Here is a 12,313-nt window from a genome sequence, read left to right on the forward strand (position 1 = left end):
ATATGTGACTAACGCAAAAGAAGCAACAGCAAGTAATAAGTCTGAATGTAATTAAATGTGAAATTACAGGGCAGATTTGCAGTGCTGATACTTTAGAGAAAGAATCAGTGAAGACTGACTAGAAGTAAATTCCAAAGTTCACAAGTCGCCCAACTACCCTTCCAAGCGCTCCACCTGTTGATAGCAAGGACCATAACCTGGGCAGCAGCTTTAGAATGAGAAGGTCTTTCAGAGTTACAAATCCTTTGTTTTAAGGAGTAGGAAACCAAGGCTAGGCACAGGAGAGGCCTCGGCAGAGATGGGTCTAGAACCCAGGACTTGTGACATTCTGGAAGAAGTGTCCTGACGGTCCAAGGTGCCTTTGTGGGGGTCGTAGAATCCGTGGTGCCCGGTCTTCCGGAGAGGCTAAGGTGCCTATCACTAAGGTGAGGTGGAGGGGGTTAGGGGAGAGGTCACAAGGCGCCATTCCCCCGGGGGACGGGACCCTGGAATCCCTGGGCAGGATCCCAGGCGGAGGTCCCTGCTGTCCTCAACTAAAGAGCTGCCCCCGCCGCCCTCCCTCCCCGGCCGCCACTCTGAGGAGTAGAGACCCCTGCCCCCCCTCCTCCCCCGCAAGTCGCTCGGAGCTGCCGGCGGCTGGCTGATACCCGCAGCACAGAACCAAGGCCCCGGGAGTCCCAGGGCACTACTTGTTCCAGCGGAGGGATCACAAGCGCGTTGCCACAGCTGTGACCGCGGAGGAGTCGTGACGCCGCTGACGCCGTGCCGGTGGCGCAGCGACGTCGCAGGAGGCGGGGGCGGCGGCGGCGGCGGCGGGGGCGGGAGGGGGAGCGGGTTGGGAAGTAGTTCCGGGTGCGCGGCCCCGGATGTTGGCTGTTCTCGCTGCCGCCGCCGCTCTCGGCGCTGCTTCGGGCCTCGGCCGCTCGCACAAGGCACTGTTGGGACGTTTCCCGGGGGGCGGAGACGCACACAGCGGCCGGGGGCTCGGCCGGGCCGTACCGGCCTGCGCAGCCTGAGGTGAGCTCCCGCTGCCGGGGTGGTCGGGCCGGGACGGCGGGCGAGGAGGCGGGGCCGGGGCATCTCCCGGGACGGAGGCAGGGGCTGCTCTCCGCGAGACTCCCTCTCCTTTTTCACAGCCGCGGTCGCGTCGCGGGGCGGGCGGCGGGCGGGGCGGGGCAGGGGGCCCGGGCCCAGGCTGAGGCCTGACGGGCGGCGAGGGCTGGGTCGCTCCCTCCCCCGCGGCGCTTCTCAGCTGCTGCTGCTCCTCAGCGGGGAAGCGGCGGCTCCGCGCCTCCCGCCCCTCCCCCAGGCGGGGCCCGGGGGAGCCAGACTGGGTTCCCGGGGGCGTCGAGTCCGAGGACAGTGGCCGTCTTCCCTCCGTGACCTGCCCCTGGCCTGGGCTAGCCCCCTTTCCCGGCACGATGCGGCTTCTTCCCTTCAAGCTCCGGGGTGCTTTTCGGCCGGCGAGGCGGCCAGTACCTCGCGCGTCGGAGGTGCCCTTCGGGGTGAGGAGGCCCGTGCGGGGGCCTGCGTTCCCACCCATCCTGTCGCCGTGTCCTTTACCGGCATTGGGCAGAGGCAGCCGTTCCATGCGGACGTGTTGCTGTCCTGTGTGTGTTGCATCCTGCCCACGTGGTAGGGTGTCTCCCCCCCCCCCCCACCCCCCTCCATTTTTGCAGCTAGTGGGAAGGGAGGTTAAAGCGGGGTGGTTTTTACTCTGTGATTTCCTCAGCGTGGCGTGGAAGGTGTTAGGGTCAGTTTGCTTTGCCGAGGCATACTGTTGGTCAGCTGGAAGAAGCAAGAGTTGTACTCTCTGCAATTGAGATCAGTAGGGGACTTGGTTTCATTGACATCTTCCTCCTCTTCGTTTAGCTGCTCTTGTTCTTTTCTCTACCATTTAATCCTAAAGAGAGAATAATAGGCTTTAGCTGCTGATGCATTGAGGTGCATAGTTTTCACTTCTCTATTCTACTTTTTGTGTGTATGGTTGGCGAAGGGTTTTCTTTTCTGTGTTGTGCAATCCACGCCTCAGTTGTTCCTAGTTGGATTCCTGAATGAGCTGAGTTGGGCTGGCCAGGGAGTTAGAGATTGGTGGGCATCTTCCTTGTCTTTTCCTAACATTTACTTTATTTTTTCCTTCTGTTTTGTTTGCCAGTGAAGCAGGCGTGCATGTCATGGATGTGTTACATGCATAGCTCTTTATTTGCAAGGCAGCACTAGGTAGTTTTCACTGAGTCACTCGTTTCGTGGGAGCTCTTTTATTTCACTTTTCCTCTCTTTCTGTTGAGTATCATTGCACTCTCTGGTTTTTGAAGCTGTTTTTGAAACGTGTTTTGAGTAGTTTCTTTCCTTAATGTCTCTTCCAGGTTAAGGTTTCCATCTTCCTGTGTTTTGCTCTTTTGTGACCACAGATTGCTCCCTTAACTGGGAACAGGACACGGTAGCAATGAGAGAAGCCTTGTATTCCTCCTAGACTTCAGCAGATATTTATAGAAAAGCAATAACTCCTCTCTGTTTTTCTCTTTGGGTAGCATCTAGAGATTTGATTGAATTTTTTAGTTTTTTAGATATCTTTTCTTTTTGTGTTTCTTGGAGTTAAGGTGAATCATTTTCTTGGTTTTGTGCTGCTGAAGATGCTGGGGTCTTCCTCATGCTTTTATTAGGTATTTTTTTGGATGGGGTCAGGACATGTTTATTTTGGCTCTTTTTGGTTCATTAGTTTGGTGAAATGAAAAATCCTCATATTTTGAAGTCACTTTTTAGATTCCAAAATGGCTAGTTCTTTTTCTTGGTTTTTCACATGTGCATTCTCTTTGAGTGTATGTTTGTTTGTTTTTTCTTTTATCTGGTACAATTGTTAGTATATTCTCCTTCTAGGTATGTAAAATAAAAATATTTAAATGCAGATTCTGTCCGCCCTCACCATGGTAAGTATGGGTGGGGCAGTGGAAAATAGAGAATGTTGTTTTGATACATTCTGAGGCATATTTATTTAGTTAAGTCAGTCAGCATTTGTGTACTTCTGCAAAATTACAGTGCTACGTGTGAAGTAGTCTGTATGAAGAGACACAAGGAATAAAATATGTGGTCTCTTCACACTTCTGTTGGGGAAACAACATGTAACATGCATCATTCATAATTCCAAGCAACATCAAGCTCCTGGTTGGGATAACGGTGCAGCCAAAGTCAGAGGTATAAGTGAGATTTGGAAAATTTGGAATTTTCAAAGGGCAAGAGATGTATTTAGTGAAGGGGTATTTGCAAAGACATAGACGTGGCAATGTACAAAAGATATTGAGCAGTTTGACTGGCATAGGGAATCTGTATTGGTGAATAAGAATAAATGAGTTTAGGCTTGGTGAGTGTGTATTGGTGGAGGACCTTATTAAGGATATAGGGTTTAATTTGATGGGGTACCACAGTGGGTTCTAAAGATTGAGAGTAAGATGATGCATATTGTTCCTGAGGAAGGTTTTCATAATTAGTTGAGTGTTCTGGAGTAGGAAGACTGACTTAGAAGGCTCTTGGAGAATTTTAGAAACAAGATGATGAGGGTCTGAGATAAAATGGTGATGTTTGGAATAAAATAATAGCTAACATTTATTGAGTACTGTATGCCAGGCACAATGTTCTAAGCTATTTACATGTATTTAACTCATAAAATCTTCATAATAAGGTCTTATTATTCCTATGAAGAAACCGAGTTACAGAAAGATTAAGTAACTTGCCCTAAATCCTATAGAGAGTAAGCAGCAGAGCCAGGATTTGAACCCAGGCAGTCTTGCCTTTGAGCTTATGCATTTAATCTTTATATTGTCCCTATGAAAGAGTGTATAGAATATGTAAAAGGATGTATGTTTGAGTAAAAATTAATTTGAACTTAGCAATGATTGAATGTGTGCCAAGGGAAGAGAGCAAATTAAACATTAAAAGATTAAAGCCTAGAATCCTGGGAGAATGGCTGATAATGATGAGGAAATTAGGAAAGTGTCACTGTGAAGATAAATGAGCTAAGGTGGGTTATGGTCAGCACTTCGATTGTATACAATCAAGTTTTCAATAAAAGGCAAGTCTTCTGCAACTCCCGATAGCCTTTTCTCCTTGCTGGTTTTGCTCTGGAAATGCAGGCTAGTTTAATATTAATCTAAGCAAAACAATTAGAAAAACAGATCTGTTCAAAAGAAAAAATATATAGGAATTATTTTGGTTGAGCCATACCACTGCTTCCCAACCTTAGTGAAGATAATCAAGATTTGAATAGAGGAATCCTGTAGTATATCACTATAAGATGAAGAGAGATGCAGTGTAGGTTGTGCACGTACCAGGGCTGTATTTGGTAGTAAAAAAAAATATGTGAGTAGATGAGTGTTGGGAGGTTAGTAGCATGATGGCGAAAGAACTTTGAGGTTTGGAACTGTGGGTGACATTATAGGCTCATAGGTAAAGCATTCTGAGAAGAACCAGGAAGTACATCAGTGCCACAGAAGCCAAGGATAGGAAGGATAGTGTGGTAGACAGTATCAGATGTAGTCTCAAAGTTCAGAAACAATGATCATGATGAAAAGACTATTGAACTAGGACCAGGAGGTGATTTGTAACCTTAGAATTTTGAAAGGAAGGATAAGAAGAGATGCCAGATTTGCTTTCCACAGAAGACTTTGTAGAGATGTTGTGGTCTGGTGTGGTAATTCTTAGTATTTTCTCCTATGCTTCCTCCAGTCCCATTCTTGTCCACATGTCCGAGCTACTCAAATATCAGAAAGCTCACTTTTTTTCTTAAAAGAAACGTGTTCTAAAGCCAGTGATTTTGTACTTCGTTTCTCTCACACGTTTTATTCTTTTTTTAAAGTTTTACTGAGATAATTCACATACTATACAATTCACCCATTTAAAGTGTACAGTTCAGTGATTTTTAGTATATTCACCAAATTGTGCAGCCATCACCACAGTCATCATCCCAAAAGAGAAAGTCTGTAACCGTTAAGTCACTCTCCATTTCCCCCTCATTCCCCAGTCCTAGGCAACCACAAATGTACTTACCATCTCTGTAGATTTGCCTATTCTGAACATTTTGTATAAATGGAATCATACAACATGTGGTCTTTTGTGTCTGGCTTTTTTCACTTAGCATAGTGTTTCAAGGGTAATCCATTTTTGTAGTATGTATCAGTATGTCATTCCTTTTTATTGTTGAATATTCCATTGTATGGCTCTACTACCTTTTATGTATCCACTTATCAGTTGATGGACATTGGGATTTCTTACTCTTTTAAAAATCCTCCCTATCTTCATTTTAATCTTCACCCTGCCAACCTCACCCCTCTCATGGCTTGTCTTTTAGATTGTAACCTCTACTATGCATTCTGCTAGGCACTGGGGATACAAAGATGAGTACGACATGGCTTTTGAACATTCATATGGTGTGTTTATGGTTTGCATATGTTTTCTCATGTGTTATCTATTTTATCACGCAACAACCCTGTAATGTAGGCAAAGCGTTTTTTAAGATGAGTAATTTGAAGTTTAGATTAGGTGACTTGCCCAAGATTGCCCAGTTAAGTCAGTGTTGGAGCAATTAGATCATCTTAGTGCATGTCCATTGCTATTTCCACTTGTCTATGCTGCTATTCTAACTTAAAGGAGCCTCTTGTGAATTCCTGGAGAATTAGAGAGGTTGGAAAATCCCCTTGCTTAGGGAATCAGTAACTTTTAATGTTTGATCTTAAGGACATAAAATGAGATTTTTTCTTACTGCATTCTGTCACTTGTTTGTGATTTAGATAAGTCATTTCATATTTCTGCCTTTCTTTCAGAACTTTATTGGGGATTAATGTGATGATGGTGATAGTGGTAGTGGTAATAATAATAGCTAACATTTTCTGAGGCCTTAGTGTGGGCTCAAAAGTGTTCTAACTATTTTTCATTTATTATTCATATAATCCTCACAACAACTCTAAAAGGTAGGTTTTTTTGTTATCAAAAATTTATAGATGAGGATACAGGCATAGAGAGGTTAAGTAACTTGCCTAAGGGTATGTAGCTAGGGATGGAAAGAACCAGGATTTGAACCCCTGCAGTCTATTTTCAGAACTCAGTGACTCTTAATCACTGTACTGTTACTGTGTTATGAATTAATAGAGGGTATTATTTCAAGTAAGGGTATGACCAGAATATGAAGATTGGATTTTGAATGTAGTTGGGGAAACAAACAGCAAAATTAAGTTGACATTGCATCCACAGTTCTTTTAAATATCAATCTAACACTTCAGTGTACAGAGATGCGTGTTGTTTAGGCATCCAGGTACATTTTTTTCTGTTTATCCCTGCTAATAGCCTCTCAACTCAGAAATTGCATTATTTTCAGTGCTCTTCAGTGTCAGCTTTGTTAGTCATTAGCTTTGCACATTGCCGCTATTCAGAAACCTTGGCTTAGGACAGCTAAAGCTTACTTTAACCTCTCCTGAGCCTCCCTTTAACTGTGAATCTTTGTTTTCCATTTTGAACAGTTAGCCTTTCAGTCCTAGATGGAGGTACTCTTTACCTCCTCCACCCCAAAACTCAGAAAACACCACAGAGGCATTTTATAGCAACTGTCAAAAAATTTGTCCATCTTATTTGGCATAACTGGATTTTAGTGCACAAATAACAAGAACCAAAGCACAGTGTTTTGGTTAAAGAGATTGACTTATACTGAAATTGGAAAAGGCATCTGCTATACAGGATTTTGGATTTAATAGAATTTGTTTAAAAAAAAAAAAAAGAATTTGTTATAACCAGATCAATAAAGCATTATTACTGTGAGCCATGTGCTGGGACATGGAAATAGCTTTGTTATATGGAACCAGATGTATTTATATTTATAACAATGGCATTCTACTTATTTTAAGTAATCTTTTGTAGTTACGTACCTTGGCTGCTATTTTACTTGGCATATCAGCTGATAACCTAAGAATGCAATGTCTTTCAAAGTGGTTATTACTTTTCTATAGAATTGAGACAAAACAACTGAAATGGAGAGCAAATGAGACTCATATGGTGTCAAACTTTAATGCTGTAACGAGAAAATACTGGGTAAGTATGAATATGATACAAGCTAATTAGGACCATTTTCAACAAGAACTCTTTGGCACCATTAAGTTTAGTTTCTAGTAATTACTGAACTACTCTGGTTGCTCTAAGAATTTTACTGTAAATCTAAAGTGATTTCATTTTGGTATAATCAGTTTGTTGTTCGCACTGCCCTGTCTGACTTATTTCCCATCAACAGGTAAAGTAGTCTGTTATGGGATGCAGCAAGAGAAACTTGTTAGAACATAGTCCTAGAAAACTCTTCTGAGCTGAATGCTAACAATTTGGAGATGGGCACAGTCTTTGGGTGGAAGTTTTTAGAGAGAGTCTAGAAATCTGGCATGTTGACCGTCTTTGTTTGGTCTGCTGTAACATGCCACAGATTGGGTAACTTATAAACAACAGAAATTTATTGCTCATCGTTTTGGAGGCTGGAAGGTCTTAAGATCAAGTGCCAGCATGGTCACCTTCTGGTGAGGGTCCCCTTCTTGGGTCATAACTGGCACTTTCTTGCTGTGTCCTCACATCGTGGAAAGGGCAAGGGATCCCTCCTGGATCTTTTATAAGAGGCTAGTCCTATTCATGAAGGCTCTGCCCTCATGATCTAACTACCTCCCAAAGACCCCACGTCCTAATATCATCATCTTTGGGGGTTAGGATTTCAACATACAAATTTTGGGGGGACACAAACATTTAAACTGTAGCATTGGCTATTTTTTCATTATTTTCAAATAATATATATGTCATGGATTCCATTGAAGACTTGACTGATTATCCTAGGATGACCCTGTGTGTGAAGGAGACTTTATCTAGTAACTTAGTTTTAGCTAAAGTTTTTACCTGGAGTACAAAGCTAAAACCTGTAAATGAATTCTACCTAGACGGAGTCCTGCCCATTGATATAGTGGTGTCAAGGATATAAGACTGATCTTCTGATTGATTGGTAAAGTGTGGTGCCAGTGTCACCTTATTAAAGATTTCAGAAGTTGAAATTGGCTTTTTCTACGGCTGAGACCTGGCCTTACTGTGAAACATAGATTTGTGAGAGAATGGATGAAGGGAGGAAGACTGCTACAACTCATTAATAACAATTTCAAATTCTGTTTGCTTACAGAGAGATGGGATTGGGAGGGGGTGCAGTATGGTAGAAAGAAGTTATTAATATCCTAGATTTTGGCTGGTGTGTATATGGGTGCGTATTAAATTATTAAAAGGAACTAAAAAGTTTCTGTGGCTTGGCTGTAGAACTTTGGGAAATTAATTACAGATACAACAGTCAAATATGCTGCAGTCAGGAGCAGGTTGACTCTTCTGAATGAAGATGGAGCAGACTGTCATGGAAGGAGATAAACAATATATGGCGTCAGTTTTTGCTAGTGTGGTTGGATCTGTGAATCTGTGACATGCTTTACCTGTCTACCCTGTGTAAGGACCTGTTGATGGTATTGTCTCACATGTGTATATGTAGATAGTAATCACCATCAGAAATGGCCTCTTTGTGTATCAGGGAAGTCATGTTTTATGTCTATTATAGGGCATGTGTGCGCTGGAAAGATTTCCACCTTAATTTAAATAATACTTTATGAAAAGCTTTTTCTCTGATCTATTAGAAAAACAGTCCTGTGATATAGGTAAGGCAAATAATATGCGTGTTCCTGTTGACAAATGGAGAAAATGAGATACAAGCTAAGATTGACTTAATGTCACTCAGTTATTTAATAGAGCAGAGACAGGAGCCTAGATCCTGCATTCTGTCTCTAGTCTTGTACTCTTTAGTAGAAAGCTGACAAGGTTTTTTTTTTAAAACTTACATTGCGTTCTTATTTATTGATTGATTGATTGCTGCGTTGGGTCTGCGTTGCTGCACGCGGGCTTTCTCTAGCTGCGGCAAGCGGGGGCTGCTCTTCCTTGTGGTGCGCGGGCTTCTCACTGTGATGGCTTCTCTTGTTGTGGAGCACAGGCTCTAGGTACACGGGCTTCAGTAGTTGTGGCACGCGGGCTTAGTAGTTGTGGCTCATGGGCTCTAGAGCGCAGGCTCCATAGTTGTGGCGCACGGGCTTAGTTGCTCCGCGGCATGTGGGATCTTCCCGGACCAGGGCGCGAACCCGTGTCTCCTGTATTGGCAGGCGGATTCTTAACCACTGCGCCCCCAGGGAAGCCCAGCTGACAAGGTTTTTATGAAGCACACACTTGGATTTCTGAGGTAGAAATTAAAGTTTAAGAACCCCAAAGGACCTGGGCTCCTTGGAGCAGAACTTGTCTTGTGATAATGTCAGACTAGGGTACATAAAACTGTTGAGAGCAGCTTCTTCCTTTGTTAAATTTGGGTCCATTTCCAGTAGTTGGATGCATTTTTACTTGAACTTGCATTCTCTGTCTTTGTGAATTCTGGAAGTAAGGAGGAGATGGAATCAGAAGGGAAACTTCTAAGGATTACTAAATAGCAGATTTGGTCTTATTATTATGAAAGTATACATTTATAAAAATTTAGAGAATGAGGAATTGTACCTGGAACATTTAGAGATTGAGGGTGCTTGGGTTTCTACCATAGTGCGAACGTATTGTTTTTTGCCGGTGGGCAGGAAGAATGACAGTATATGAAGAACTTATAACTCCACAGAAAAAAAGACTGGGAAAGAAAGCATCACGTTGGGTAGTCTTTATTTTCTCCTTTGAACCTGTTTATATTTTCTATAAGTTCTCTACAGTGAGCATATAACATTTTTATAGTCTTCTGTTTTCTAGTCTTTAACTAAAAAATAAACATGTATGATTTTTATGGTTCAAATGAGAATTTGGAAAAATGTGAATCGTAGCACTTTTGAAGAGTAGTTTAAACACTGGTGCTTTCAAAGTATTTTGCTTTTTAGGCAGTTATGTTAATAAATCAGTTTGATAAATTATTTGATTATAATCTTATAGGTCAAGTTGTGGGTGTATTAAGTGTTCTGGGTTTTTCTTTGCATTAGAAATTGGTCATTTAGCTCTGCTGGTCAATAAATTAATTTTAGTCCCCCAGAAGCAACCAAGAACTTAGGTTTACATATAGTAATTACTTATCAATAAATGACCTAAAAATAGCACTCTGACTTACAGTGAAAACTGGATTTAAGAATCTACTCATCTGCTTTCATTTCCTTTGCAGATTTCTAATAAGAAAAACCAAATTGTCAGTGATTCTTTAAGGTACTTGTTTTCATCCAGGGACATTGGACTCAGTTTCTCTCATTCATTTGTTCATTTATTCACCATGTGTTACGTCCTGGGAACTGTACTAAATGCTGGGGACACAAGTAACTGATAGGGTCCCTGCCATCAAAGACTACAGCTTTTGGTTTGGGAGAGACATCAGAAGAGAGATCCTACGCATATGGAGATATCCATTTTTTCTGTTTTTCTAGTTTTTAACTAAAAAGCAGCATGACTAGCTTGTTTGAAGACTTTAATGCTTTTGGTGGTGTGGTTAGATGGCTTTAAGAGGAGCTGATGGTTTCATAATTATTTTTCTGACTGCAAAATATTGAAAATCATGGATCTAGAGAATTGCCTTATCTAAGGGGCGTTGCTTACTGAGGTAGATGACCCAGGCGTTTATATTTATATCCGATTTGCTTTGGGAGCATAATTAAGAAACTTGTGTTGATTCTTCTAGGATGGAGACAGTGTCTTTTTTTGTCTTTTATTCTCTTTACTGTTGATCCTTGAACAACAAGGGTTTGAACTGCACAGGACCGCTTGTAGGAGGATGCTTTTCTATTGTGACTATGACAGTACTACTTGGTCCATGGTTTGCATCTGCCGATGCGGAGGAACTGCAGATATGGAGGGGCAACTGTAAGTTATACTCAGGTTAACCCCCATGTTGTTCCAGGATCAACTGTACTAGTAAATGGAAGGATATTTCATATTTGAGCTTAACTTTAAGAATATTAATATTGATACATTGTATCAAAATTTACCTTTTGTCTAATATATATATATGTATGTATGTCTATATATGTAATACATAGATACATAGTAGTTCCTAACATCTTAAGAGTTAATCTTTTATTCAGACCAGCGAGATATCCCGCTAAAACACTTAATAAAGAGTCATTCGGCTACTCTTAGAACACCTGTAGTCACCGATAGCTGTAAGGTAGCCTGTTTGTTGTTAGCTCTAATTGGGGCAAAATTTGCTTGTAACTTCATCTCTTTTTCCTAGTCCTTCTCTGCAGAACATTAGAGACCTAGTTTGCCTTCTTTGACAAGATAACTCTCTAAATATATGAATGTGATTGTTCATTCAGCAAATATTTCGTCAGCACCTACATATGCAAGACATGGTCCTGGGCATTGTGAGAGATCCAAAGGTAATTAAGAGGCATAGTCTCTTCTCAGAGAACTGATACAGAGAAAGTCATGGGTTTGTTGAAAAGAGTGGTTTTGCTTATGATGATCAGGAAACTTCTCGGAAACAATGATGTTTGAATTAAGATTAGTGATGGGGTAGTCTAGGCTGACTGCATAATCAAAAATCAAAAACCTAGAGATGAGGAAGAACAATGCAAGTTAGAGGAGTAGCAAGAGGCCCAGCCTGGCTGTTTGACAAACTGTCCTCAAGGATATTGAAAATGTTCATTGTTTATTCTCAGCGCCTGGAGGAGTGTTCGCAAATAATAGGTGCTCAGTAAATATTTGTTGAATGAATGAATGGTTACATTTGGGAAATACTGAACAACTTCTTGAAGAGTCATAAAGCGCTTTAGGATATTGAACACTTTGTAAGTCCCTTAGAGAGAAAAAAAATACTTGACTCAAACTTACTTGATTATGGAATGCCTGTTAACAGCTCTGGAAAATATTACACTGGGTCTCTATGGTAGAGGTGACAGGGAATGCTGGAAAGTGTTTTCTTCAAGCTAAACACACCCATTTTCTTCATTCTACACTTGACATTTGGCTTCTAAACTCTTCACTAGGCTGATTTCCCTCCCTGCAAGTATTCTAGCTCATAAGTGTTCTTAAAACGTGGTACTCAAAACAGAACACAGTACTCCAGTTGTGAGCTAACCAGTGAAGAGTGAATGGGACCGCTACCCTCGTTGATCTGGATACTATTCTTCTAATGAACCCTAAGACTGTATTTTCTTTTTAGCAGCTGAGTCACTGTCTTGGCTCATATTCAGTTCTCATATTAATTTACAAGAAGTTCTTTGAGTAGATTCTCTGATTTCCTATTGGTAGAGCTAACACATGAATGCCC

The 12,313-nt window shown here is 41.7% G+C and overlaps 1 protein-coding gene across 6 annotated transcripts in view; it reads left to right on the plus strand.

The window, feature by feature from the left end:
- Positions 1-823: 823 nt before the first annotated feature.
- Positions 824-12,313, plus strand: part of FOXJ3 (forkhead box J3) — a 126,220-nt gene continuing 114,730 nt past the window's right edge. For 2 of the 6 annotated variants that reach the window (XM_082388183.1, XM_082388184.1), the window contains exon 1: positions 825-1,017. The gene's annotated coding sequence lies outside the window, so the exon portion shown is untranslated. Of the gene's footprint in view, positions 1,018-12,313 lie in introns of all 6 variants that reach the window. The other 4 variants (XM_082388180.1, XM_082388182.1, XM_082388181.1 and 1 more) reach the window with 3 other exon arrangements.

This window comes from Balaenoptera borealis, assembly GCF_965194805.1.
Source record: "Balaenoptera borealis genome assembly, chromosome: 1".
Lineage (NCBI taxonomy): Eukaryota > Metazoa > Chordata > Mammalia > Artiodactyla > Balaenopteridae > Balaenoptera > Balaenoptera borealis.